This window comes from Heloderma suspectum, chromosome 7 (assembly GCF_057233095.1).
Source record: "Heloderma suspectum isolate Gila_16-S chromosome 7, 16-S_ref, whole genome shotgun sequence".
In the NCBI taxonomy this organism is placed as follows: domain Eukaryota; kingdom Metazoa; phylum Chordata; class Lepidosauria; order Squamata; family Helodermatidae; genus Heloderma; species Heloderma suspectum.
Window position 1 is genome coordinate 123364313 of NC_139464.1, and position 13117 is coordinate 123377429.

Here is a 13117-nt window from a genome sequence, read left to right on the forward strand (position 1 = left end):
TGTGGAGGGCATTCCAAAGGTGAAGATGCTATGACTGAAAAGTCTCTCCTCCAGCCATCCTCTCTCCTCCAGACAGGGGGCACCCAGAGTAAAACCTCAAATGTTGCCATCCATTTGGATGGGCGGACTGACGTGAGAAGGTGGTGCAGCATGTGCTTGGGTCCTCAGTAGAGCAGGGTTTCAAGGTTAAGAGCGGTACTTTGAATTAGAACAGAAACGTCCTGGGAGCCAGTGGAGTTGTTTCAGTACCGGCAACATATCGTACCTTTGCTTGGTCCTCTTAGCAGCCTCGCCACAGCGTTATCTTGCCTCTCTTCAAGAGTGGTCCCACAGAATGTGCATTGCTGCAGCGCAGCCTAGAAATCACCAGGGCATGGGTAGTCCGTTGCGGTCGCCAGCCTATCTCTGTCCAGATGTCACCTCCACTGATAGCAGGCCCTTTATGCCACCAAGGCTACTTGAACCTCTTGTGATAAAGAGGAATCCAGCAGCCACCCTAGACTGCACACCTGATCCTTTGAAGAGGTGGAGGATCATCACTCCCCTGCCTCGACAGGGCAGCAACAGCATCTCCGTCTTGTCAGGACTGCGTTTCAATTTATTGCCCCTCATCCAATCCAAACACTGGATCAGCACTCCCTGTGCCTCACCTGATTGCATTGCCATCCAGGGAGATACCGTAAGTCCCCAGGCTCTCTCAGCCAGAAACTGAGCCCCACTGTGTCACCTTGAAACTCCTCACCATTCAGGGCCAAAGTGGAGCATGTGTGAGAAGAGGGACTGCATTTCACACAGCTGTTTTGGCTTGTTAAATGCCAGCCATTGGGATAAGGCATCAGCATCAGGACCACGGCACAGAGGGATGGGCTTTTTGAACCTCTCCCTCCCCTGCAGTTCCAAAGAACCCCCCATCCCAAGTTGCTTTTTGCCACAGGAGGGAAGCTGCTATTGACACAAAGGCAAAGAGCAGCTTCTGGGGACTATTTTAATCAGGACTGTGGTGCAGGGGGAAAAGGCTAAAGCCCTGCCCAGATGCCTTGATCCTCTTCTCCCCCTTCTACAGCTATTTACCAAACCAAAGAAAGGGCTCCTTCACTCGGAGCCTTTATCCTGCGATTGAGATTTGCTCTTTCACGGAAGTTTGTGGGCTCTTTACATGACACCGTGATCATTCAAGGCGTCTCCTGCACTAAATGCCCTTTGTTCCTTTTAAAAATAGATCGCAGATAATGAGCTATCGAATTACCCTGTTGTGTTCCACTTCAGTTTCCTCGGTAAAAAGAGCAGGAGCGGCAAGAAGAGGAGCGGGATCAATGAAAGATAATGGAAGACTCAGATACCGGGAGAAGGAGGGGGAAGGGGGTGGTGGAAAAGGAAGCGTGTGTAAAGGGAGGCAGTTGTGATCCTGCATTTAAAACAGAAGCAGAAAGACCCGTTTTAAATGCAGGATTTTAGGCTGGTGTAGAGATGCCCCCAAACAGATACATGAAATATGGCAACACATTTTATGGGTCATCTAGTTCGGCCTTGGGGAACTGGATGTGTGCGTTGTGGGGGGAGTATTGCGGACTGGACAAGATGGGGCACTCCTGACAGGTGCTCTTGTCCCCTTCAAAACAATGCTTTTAACAAATAATTAAACATCAAAAATTAAACATGGGAAAATATGAGATGTCCTTTCCTTTGAAGAAAATTCAGATTAAGAAACTCAGGGCAGACATTTTATTTTTTTCAAAATATATTTTGATCTTATTCTTCAGAAGTTAACTTTCCTTTTTTTTCAATGGGAAGGGGAGCACAGCAGATAGACATGTTCACAGACAATAGGACAGGTCTATCAATGCTTGTTAGCCAAATGAAACTTCCATATCCCCATTAGTTGGTGACAGGATTTCCCTGAACATGTTCAAATATAATTTTGTGGCCACCTGCATGATACAACAGTGATGCAAGTAACAATGTATGGAATAAGCTGCCCATGCCATGTGCTAATTGTGCCTTACAATACGAGCGAGCTTTGGCAACTAAGGATCAGTGTACACATTCAGCAGAATTACTTCCAGCATTTCCTGGTCTGTATCTCTTCAGCTCGTGGGTGGGGCATGGGGTTGCACATTTGAGTGCTTCTCATGAAAAACAAAAACAAAACCTCCTTCCACATAATCAGCCCGTTGGGAAGAAGGCCAAGTTGAACTGACATTCTGTTTCAGACATTCTGGTATCTGAACGGGGCAGGGGATCAATCCAGGGCAATGTCCAGTGGCTGGAATGTGCTGGGCTTCGGCAGCAACAGATTTAAATTAGCAAAAGCTTTCTGCTTGCTCTCCAGGTTCATGCTGTCACACAGCCGCCTTCAACCTGGAGCCTCCCGCATATGTGCTGGATTACAACACATGCTGGCTGAGGATGGTGGCAGTTGTAGTCCAACACTTCTGGGGGGAGGGTGTACCAGGGCTGGGAAAGCCTTGGCTTTTAGTGCGAGGCAATGGACCTGGCACAAGAAACGGTGTCACAAGAATTCATGTAGCTGCCACTGCCGAGTTGCTGCCACACCTCACCTTGCCTTCCTCAGTTCATCAGAACCTGTGTGAGGGGTTAACTGGAGGAACCAGCCGCATATGCTCTCAGACAGCAACGTGTGAATTGGTGTGTTGGGACTGACCTCGACAGCCAGCCTGACGCCTTAGTATGCATGAGGTACATGGTTCAAGCATGTGCACTAAGTGAAAATGATGGTGCTAATTTTTCCTTAAATATTTAAAAACTCCATAGCTTTAGTCAAATAATGTTGGCACCCAGCCAAAATCCCACAATCAGATAAAATAGAAACTGGCTCTGAGGTTTTTTGTTTGGGTTTAAACTGTTGTGGGTAGGGTTTTGTTGCAGTTGCTTTTCTTTTCCTGGTCAGTTGGCAGCAGTATGTGTTCTTGCTAAATATATAAAACTGCACCACATATGAAGCCACACTGGAATTGTTACATTTGTTATCCTAGGAATATTGTGAATCTGATGTATGATTAAGTGGTAGATCTGGGGAAGAAAAAACTGTGGAGCTATGACATCCTTTTCATGGACTCCTCTGGACCATGAGTGTTCTCAGCTAAGTGGTTTTATCTTTTAATCTAGGCAGTTGTGGTTTTAGGCAATAAGGGACTTTCCCTAAAATAAGAGATTGCTGGTTTTATGTAAATTAGCCCTATGATGCAGACAAGTTTACAAGACTTCATCTTCAGCCCTGAAACCTGCTTTCACTGCTTAGGGCTACATCCTGGAGAATGCATTTGAATATATGTAGAACTACTGTGTAACATGAAGGTAGCCCACGCAATCTGGGATCGGGGTCAAGCAAACATGGATGGAAGTTGCCAAGGAGGCCACCATCTTTGCAGTCTTGTGGGCCCTGTCACGGGCTCTCGCCTGAGAATCTTGCACTCTCTCTGCCATGGCTGGGTCTCCTGTGGAACACTGAAACATAGGAAGCTGCCTCATACCGAGTCAGAACCTTGGTCCATCTTGCCCAGCATTATTGACATTGACTGGCAGGAGAACTCCAGGGTTTCAACAGAATTCCTTCCTAGCCCTGCCGCCCCCACACACCCTCCAAATCTGCCCTGGAGGGTCCCTCAACCCTCAGAAGACTTGGGGGGCATGCAAGGGGCTGCAGGGGAAATACGCTCTACCAGCAGTTTCCATTCTGCTGGACAGCCAGCACTGGATACGACCCTCTGACTTGAAGTTTTATGGGTTTAGCCTCTTTCTCAGGGTCTCCAGGCAAAAGCGTTAGAACAAGGGTGGCCACACGTCCTCTTTTACAGAGGACAGTACTCTGTTTGAAGGGCTGTCAGAGGAGTTTTCTATTTGGAGGCATCCTCTATTTGAAGGGCTGTCCAGTCCAAGTCCCATTTAAAGATAAAGTATTATAAGAAACCGGGAGAGCAGGGGTGGGGCTTGAAGTTGCCCTTCAACAGTTAACTCCTGACCAGCAGATTGAGCAGGCAGGCACACAGGTCACCTGGCCACAGTCTTCCACACTATGGTGTGATATATTGTATTTCTATTTAAGCTATAGTAATTCTTGCTGAATTTGTGGCTATACGCATCAATTAGCATGTGCAAATTTTATGCAAATTGATCTCCTCTTTTTTTTATTATTATGCATGCTCTCTTTTTTGGAGTTGTGCAAGTGGCCACCCTAGTTAGAAGTCAAGGAAAATGCCCACAAGCAAGGTATTCTCTCCTTTAGTTGAATGCTTTTGCCATTAGCGCCACCCCTGAGCCTGCGAGCATAGCCAGGCTCCACCCCTGGCTCCAAGGTTCTGATGAGCCTCAGGAGAGTCCACACGCAGACATTAAACAAGCAAGGCCACATGCAGATACCTAGGAAACGTATTCCCTGCTAGATTGGTGTGCATCAGGCTGCAGCTAAAGGCTTCCTGCCTGGGCAGGGACACAAAACGAGGAGACAGTCCTTGCCGTCAGGTCTTCCAGGAACAGGTATGAGTATTTCCAGGGAGGCCTTATCCCCAGTGTTGTTTTTAGATGACATACACCGGAGCTGAGTAGTTAATACTGAGTGGGCCTTGCCTTGCTCTGATGTCCTCTTATGAAGAACACAAGATGTGCCCTGATGGAGCAGATGAAGCTGGGCCTCCCTGGTGCAGCATCTTGTTTCAGACAGTGGCCAGCCAGATGCTCCGACTGAGAAGTGCACAAGTGGAGCAAGAAGAAGACAGCAAGCAGCCCTCCCCCATGTTTGGTCCCCAACCACTGCTATTTAGGAGTAGACTCTGTTTGCCGTGGCATCTGCCATTTCATTGCTCTCCAGTGGATTTGGAGATGAAAATAGTTCAGCAGAACAGCCTCCCTCAATCCGGTGCTCTCCAGATGTATTGGACTGCAACTCCCATCGTTCCCAGCCAGCATGGCCAATTGGTTGGACAAAGCTGCAGTAGAATAACTGGATCAGCGTCTTCCCATGTAATTCAACATGGATTACTATTCCCACTAGTAAGCATGGTTAAGCCAGTAGGGTAGCCCAGAAGTTGTGGGGACCATCCAAAAAGGTGTCACATTGTGAGAAAGCTTAAAATAGGGCAAAGTGATGTAAGTGGGGAGGGTTAACATTTTTTTTAAAGAGCATTACATACTTTAGGGATAACCTCCTGCTTTGTAATAAATCTAATTGAACCCAGTGGACTAAATTCCACTGAACCCATGAGGACTTATGTCCAGATATGTAAGGGCCAAAACAGACATTGGGCAGTATCCAATGGTGGCATTCTGCAAACCCAAATAGCACCAGCGGAGCTCCACTGAATCTTTCTGTTATGCAAGCAGTTGCTTGTGCAACCAGTTATGTCAGCAATTGTGCAACTGGTTGGGCAATGCGTAGCACAACTGGCCGGGCAATGCATTGCACAAGTGGTGCAAGAAGTTGCGTTAGTGGTTACACAAGTGGGATATGCAACTGGTTGCACAATGGGCGCAAAGCAGATGCACAACTGGTTGCACAATGCATTGCACTAGTTATGCAAAACCGCTTCCACAACCATGCTTGCACAAACATGACTTTAGATGGATTCTGTTCTTGAGCATAGTGAAGAACCCAGTTTCTACTAGCACAACATCACTTGCACTAACCAGGGGCATTGCTAGGTTCTTAAAAGATCTGGGGCACAGGCCCGTAACACACATTTTCATCTCTCTCTCTCTCTCTCTCCGAGTCTAAGCAGACCTCTAGTATATATATATATATATATATATATATATATATATATATATATATATATCAACCCTGAGTGCTCATTAGAAGGACAGATACTGAAGCTGAAGCGCCAATATTTTGGCCACCTAATGTGAAAACTCTCTGGAAAAGACCCTGATGCTGGGAAAGACTGAAGGCAAAAGGAGAAGGGGATGGCAGAGGATGAGATGGCTAGATAGCATCACCGATGCAATGAATATGAACTTGAGCACGCTCCGGGAGAGAGCGCAGGACAGGAAGGCCTGGCGTGCTATGGTCCATGGGGTCGTGACACGACTGAACAACAACAACAAAATATATATATGTGTGTGTGTGTGTGTGTGTGGTTTATGTGTGTGCACAGATTATTACATACATACATAAGAAGAGAGCACTAAACCCCCCCCCCCTTCAACTCAGACCCCGATTCAGTGTTTTGGAAAACATCCCGCTTCTGCTCGGGCCAATTTGTAGTCAGTCCACTTCAGCTCAGCACCAAACCTGAGTCAAGGTTTGGAAAAATGAGTCTTTATGCTTCCTGTTGACTACCATGGGAAATTAGAAAAAAAAACTAACTTTTTTCTCTTGGTCAGAACTGGATGATGCTGTGTGAAATACCAGTATTTCACATGGAACTCTTTCTTCCCTTCCATCTCCTTCTTCAAAATTTTATTGCAAGCAAGCTCCCAACAGTGGGCATGTAAGAGCAGAAAAATAGAGGGAGAGAGGTTTTTTGCATCTCAAAAAACAACAACCCACCACCACCACCAAACAACCCTACACCAGAGATTTGGCATGGTGCCTTCCCAATGGTCATCTTAAACACCTTCTGATTATGATCTCTAATCCCCTGTGTGGCTTGACAGTTTTTACTTTTTGTTTTAGTCTTTGAGAAAAGGAAACTTTATGCATGGCTAACACAAAAGCCACTGGACCTAACTATCTGAAATTTGGCAGGTTCAGTCAGCTCCAGAGAGGCTGCCCGGTCCCCAAATTCCTTGCACTTATGTGGAAGCACAAAACAATTATAGCTCTTTACTTTGACAGATTTTCTTGAAAAAAGCAAATTTTACCTGTGGCTAGCACAAAAGCCACTGGACCTAACTGCCTGAAATTTGGCAGGTTCAGTCAGCTCCAGAGAGGCTGCCCGGTCCCCAAATTCCTTGCACTTATGTGGAAGCACAAAACAATTATAGCTCTTTACTTTGACAGATTTTCTTGAAAAAAGCAAATTTTACCTGTGGCTAGCGCAAAAGCCACCGGACCTAACTGCCTGAAATTTGGCAGGTTCAATCAGTTCCATGGGGCCTACAAGGCCTCCAGATGTCATGTATTTATCATGCAAACTAAAAAAGTTATGTCTGTTTCTATTTTCCAATGCAAATCAATGGGAAAATGTTAAAAAAAAAATGGCAATTAGGACAGCTCAGAAGGTCTGGGGCACAGCTCAAAAAAGGTCCAGGGCTCGTTCCAAGGTGGGCCTGATCCCAAAGATGCCCCTGGTGCTAATGGAATGACACAGTTGGATACTGCCCATTACTTGAAATCTATGCGCTAGCAGTTATTTCTTATTTTATTTTTACTTCAGAGTAGGTGCAGGAACGCTTGCCTGGGGAATAGAGGTGCTTTTAAGATCCGGATCAGGCTCGCTGTGCCTACTCAAGAGTAGAAATGGTGGGAAAAGCTGTAGTTGCTAGACACAGATTCAAAGTATTGTCTGCGTGGGCCCTACGTGTAGGACTGGAATGTAAACCACTAATACTTTCTATGACTTCTTTTCTTGAAAAGTGATAATCAGAGAGCACAACGAAAATTTTCAAAAGAGGCAAAAGGCGTCAATTTTCTTCCTGCCACTTGGAACAGCAGCAAACTGGCTCCACAGACTAAGGCAGAGGGTGGGGGGATTTTAATTTAAATCTCATGGTGGGTTTTAATTTCATGGACCATCTTACCTGCCTTCAGGACACAAAAAACACACATTTTAAATGGCCTTAGATGGTTAATATCCATGACAGACCTCAGAGCTCCCTTTTCACCTTAGACCTCTCTCTCTTTCCTGCGCAAATGAAACTATTATTACACCTGGCTCTCAGTCCCTCCAGTGTCTTACCAGTTATTGTCTGGCGGTACAGGCACCTGCCTGCTGAAAACCCTCAACTCCTCCTGGTTGCTGTTTTTGCATCTGGTGGGATATTCCATACAATACATATTTCAGTTACATACACTTAAATACTGTAAATGTGATAAGCATAGGATTGCAAAGACTTGCATCCCATAGGCATGCTTTTCAGGGAACAATAATTGGCTAGAGCTTCTGGCTGGTTCACGTATACCTTTTCATCCTTTGATCACTTGTGACATCAGATGACTTGCAATTGTTAGTCACAGCTGTAATTCCACAAATACTTTTTATTTTACTTCTACTAAAAAAGCCCTGAAAGGTAGCTCACAAATAAAATCATAAATCAAAGTATAATAAAAAGAGCAGTATTAAAGATTCATAAAATATGTTTTGAGCAACAGTTAAAGCTACAGCACAGTATCGACTGGCATCACTATTCTCCTAAAAGCAGACTGGAACATCCAGTTTTTTGAGGCCTGAAAAGGTCAGGGAGGGCCAACCACACCTTCTGTGGAAGGAAATTTCATAGGAATGTGACCCACTAAAGAGGCCCTGTGTCTTGTGCCCATCAACTGATGGGCCAGGGGCTTAAGCAGGGTTTCTCTGGTCAGTCTTAAAGCACAGGGAGCTCATTCAGGTATAGATGGTCCCTCAAATAAACTCTCCCCAAGCCATTTAGGACTTACAAAATAAAAGGAATATAATTACAGGTGATTTGAGGAAACTAATTGACTTCCCTTCTGTGCAATGTGTGTTCTGTGTGGTTTCAAAGGAGTGGTTTTGTAGCTTGGTCCCCCCCTGCCCCGCCCCGCCCCGAATACAAGAACCTTGTATTCAGGTTCTTGGGTAAGTTACTTGTGTTTTAGGCTCACAGGTTTGCCTTCTGTGAAATGGGTGCTGTGTCCCCAAATGCAGACATTGGCCACACCACCACTGCAGCCATTTTATGACTGGCCGTGCCACCTGTGGCAGCCATTTTGTGACAATGTTCACAACACTTTCTCAACATTCAAAATGTACCTACAGGAAAACGTGGGGTGGGGATCTGTGCTTTACTCAAACCTCCAGATGACTTCTCCCAGCGGCTTCATGTAGATGTTAAAAGCAGGGGGGGCAAAATGGAAGCCTGTGACACCCCAAAGGCTAAGGAGTGTAACTGGAGTCACTCAGCACCTCCTTGTGGTTTTGTCTCTCCAAAAAGGCCCGGAGCCATTGTAACACTGTCGCCCCGCCCCGCCCTCACTCTGGCTAGGCAACTCAGAAGGTTTCCACAGTAGATAGAACTGAAGGCTGCTGAAAAGTCCAGGAGAGCTAACATGATTGCATTTCTCAGCATAAGTCATCCACCAGGGTGACCCAAAACTAGAACTTCCATATCTCCTTACATCCCTACAAATACAATGTGTTTGAATGGAGTCAACTGACACATTAAGGGTGCAATCCTATGCCTGTTTAGCCAGGACAAAGTCCTACAACTCCCAGCATTCCCCAGCCAGCTGGCTGGGGAATGCTGGGAGTTGTAGGACTTTGTCCTGGCTAAACAGGCATAGGATTGCACCCTAAGCTCTCAGTCATCAAAGTCTTTGTACATTTCATGCATTTTAATGTTTAAATTTCATACATACAAGTCATTCATACATTTATATAAATCATTTTTCTATACTTGCCTACTCGCTGCATGTGTTAAATAACTTCATTGAAAAGCAATGCATTTAATATCTGTGATAACCTGTTTACACATGAAAAACATCACCTAATGTTGTGTTCATCAAGGGACGAGTATATATATGTGTGAACCAAATCAAGCACATAGTAATGACGCATGTGTGAACCAGGCCTCCCCACAGAGTGCACACTTGGGTGGCAAACTCATATTTGCTTTTAATGTGTAAAATGATCCTGGTTTGGATCCAGATACAGATTTAGTCAGAATAGACCCACTGAAATCAGTGGGATTTAACTTAGTCACGAGTAACTTACATTTAATTGATTTCAGTGGGTCTAGCCCATGTGTGTTCATTAACCTCTAGTTCAGATCCATCCTACCAACTTTTCTACATGCCGTCTCACTGAATTCCTTCAGTTTCCACAACACAAGAACTATGTGTCCAAATTTCACTGTGCCAGTAAGCAAAAAAATACTTTTGTTGCAGATGGGAGTTAAAATGTAACAGAGAAATTTACTTCCACCCATGACTGAGTAGAATCACACCAATGGGGAGAGGGGGTAAACCACAGTTGGCTTTTTTTGAGGGTGCTGCTGTTGTACTCATATCCTACTAGTGGGCTTTCCATTAGGGAAGCTGGTTGGCCACTGTATGAACAGAATGCTGGACTAGATCGATCCTTGGTCTCATCCAGCAAGGCTCTTCTTAGACTCTTATGGAGCCAGGGGAACTTCTTGGACATTTCACTGACTGGCTGCTGCATCTCCAAAAGAGTTACTCTTCCTTCTGATCAGCCCATGTTTTGGGGAAAGAGGTGGGTAATTCTGCCACTGTGCTATGTTTCTGTACCAAGTATGATTGGAGGATTGGAGCACTCAGTCTGAGCTAATGCATTATCTGCATCCAGAAGAGTCTTCCCATTTTGTGTCTGACTGAGTCACTGCTTAGGGAATGGGACACTGCTTAGTGTCTCTCAACTAGTCAATATGCTTCTTTCACATAGAATTGTCTCCCCATGCGCCCCACTTTTCGTCCATTGCTGTTCATAGATTTGTTAGTCAGATTCCCTTTCATGTGCATAAAAAAATTCTTTGCTGGAATACAATTTCCTCTCCAGTATTAAGAAGACTGGAACACATTTTATTTATTTATGTATTTTCTTACATTTTTATACTGCCCAATAGCCAAGGCTCTCTGGGGAGTTCACAGTTAAAACCATAAAATACAACTTGACAAGACATAAAAATTTTAAAAGTTAAAAATTCAAATTGGGCAAAACTAATAATGAATACACTCTTCCCCATGTACCAGTTATCAAGCACATCTATTTACCTGTCTAGACAACATATATCCCCATTGGATGGAGCAGTGCCTAGACATGGGACAATGAGAGTGTGGGGAGCATAATGCCTTATAGCTGGAGAATAACCTTCATTTAGAATATGTTTTGGAGACACTTTGTAGATAAATATTCCCTAAGCTGATGGATACTTGTTTTTCTGAATTAAAGCTGGAAGCACACTTTACTCTGACATCCCAAAATGTTTACTTTTTATATGAGTACAAAGCATCCACCACGGTAACCAAACCACAGAGCCAAAGTACCCAACCACAGAAGAGCCTGTCACTTGTGCTTCTGGATGTGCTTCCTCACTGGAAGTAGGAGTACCACACAGAGAAGTGGCTCATGCAGAGATACTATCTGCAGCCTCTTCTGAAGGTGGGCAGTTCTGCTGCATCCGCCATCATGGAATGCTGTAACCAAACCCAATGCAGAGATACGGAACGATCAGTGGAGGCTAACTGGAAGCCTAACTGAGAGCCACGAATCACGCAAAGATGCAGCATGCACCCTCCACTGTGGACTGATGCTCTGGGCGCACAAGAGCCTCTTAATTGCTTCATGAATGTGTTTCCTATGGCACCAATCCAGTCCAACCTGATAGGCGATGCAGACAGAATTTAAGGGGCTGCAACTAGTGGGGGGCAATTGCAACTAATTAATGGGGTGCACAGCTGCTGTCTGTGCTGCCCCAGGCCTGTCGGACAACATGATCGATGTGTGGGTGGGTGTGGTGGGGGGCAATTTTGTCTCCCTCACCTGGTTTTTCTGAATGCACCCTATTCCTTTGGGACCACGTGATCCCCTAAGTTTAGCTCCTTCCCATCTCACCATTCTGTCACTATGGCTTCAAGGAGGAAACTCTACTGCACACCAACCTCTGCATACAAGATGGGAGGGGGAGCAGCAGCAGCAAACGTGCACTAGGCCAATGAAAAGGCTTGATCTGGTCTTACATAGTATATGCTCAGCTCTCTTATGACCCAGGAAGGGGAGTTACTAAAACAAAGGACAAGGATGACCATTGGCAACAATGGCAACTACTGAAAGGCCAACAGGAACTAAAGGGAGTTGAGATATAGTCTATTGCAGTCTTCCCCAACCTGGTGCCTGCCAGATGGGTTGGGCCACATCACCAGGTGCCATGACCCATGATGGCTAGTGATGATGGGAGTTGTAGTCCTACAAATCTGGAGGGCACCCGGTTGGGGAAGGCTGGTCTATTGACATGTCTGGGCTTCACTGAAACCAAAGCCAGCTACAAATGGGCTGCCCACAAAGCAAGTAATGGATTATGAAAGGAAATGGCATAGGCCACAGGAGTTGAAATGAGACGGTTTAGATTGCACTGTCTGATTATATCACTTCATTGATTTTGATGTTTGCCTTAATGTGATTCCAGCTCTGTCATTATTTCTGTTCCGGGCCTGTCGTTCCAGCCCCTTCCAGCCCCAGGCCTGTCATCTCAGCCGAGGGGGCTCGGGGCCGCCACTGTAGCCCCCGGGGCCGCCATCCCAGCCTCGCATGGCCCGTCCCTGCGGTTCTGCATCTTCTGTCCCTGTCAGCGTGGCTAGTACATTCCATTTGTCGAAGTTTGTTCCAAGATGCCTTCAGCCCCAAGCAGCAAAAATCTCGGAACAGAACGAGCCAGGCGAGCCGCTTCCACGCCCGCGGCCAGAGCAGCTTCGAATCACGCTACGGCAAACATCGAAATGCGCACGGAACGCGAGAGCGCGGAAAGGGCAGCACAAACCGCCAGACGGCCTTTCACTCGGCGTGGCCCGTCCCGTCCCGTCCCCTTCCCGACTCCGTTCCTCACCTTACGGGCCGCTCAGCCCCGGCTTGCCTCGACGTCGGGGAGCCCAGCCAGGCCCCCCCGCGCGCGCGCAACTCCCGCCTTCCCCGCGGGCGGCTGCCGTGCCTCCGGGGCCACCGCGCCCTCCGTTTTAGCCCGTCTCCCCTGCGGGAGGCAGAAGGAAAACCGCGTCCCCGGGCGAATGCGGCGCCAGCCACTGCGGCCGGCGGGCGCCGGGGGTCTCACAGCGGAGGGCGGCCCTGGCAGGCGGCGGCAGGGTCCCGCGGAGCGCCGCGCCGCCAAATGAGCGCGCCGGCCGGGCCTCGCTCCGCCCGAAGCAGCCGCGTCTCCCTGCCAGGGCCTCCGCGCCTTCGTCCTCTCGCTCGGCAACGTTAGCGCGCATCAGGGCGCCGTGGGGAATCTCGGGGGGGGAAGCGCGCGCGCGCGC

At 46.9% G+C, this 13117-nt stretch overlaps 1 protein-coding gene across 1 annotated transcript in view; it reads right to left on the bottom strand.

The window, feature by feature from the left end:
• LOC146340293 (cyclin-dependent kinase inhibitor 1-like) overlaps positions 1 to 12894 on the bottom strand; it is an 89587-nt gene extending 76693 nt beyond the window's left edge. Inside the window, exon 1 of the mRNA XM_084811378.1 lies at positions 12694 to 12894. The gene's annotated coding sequence lies outside the window, so the exon portion shown is untranslated. The remainder of the gene's footprint in view (positions 1 to 12693) is intronic.
• Between the last annotated feature and the right edge of the window lie 223 nt (positions 12895 to 13117).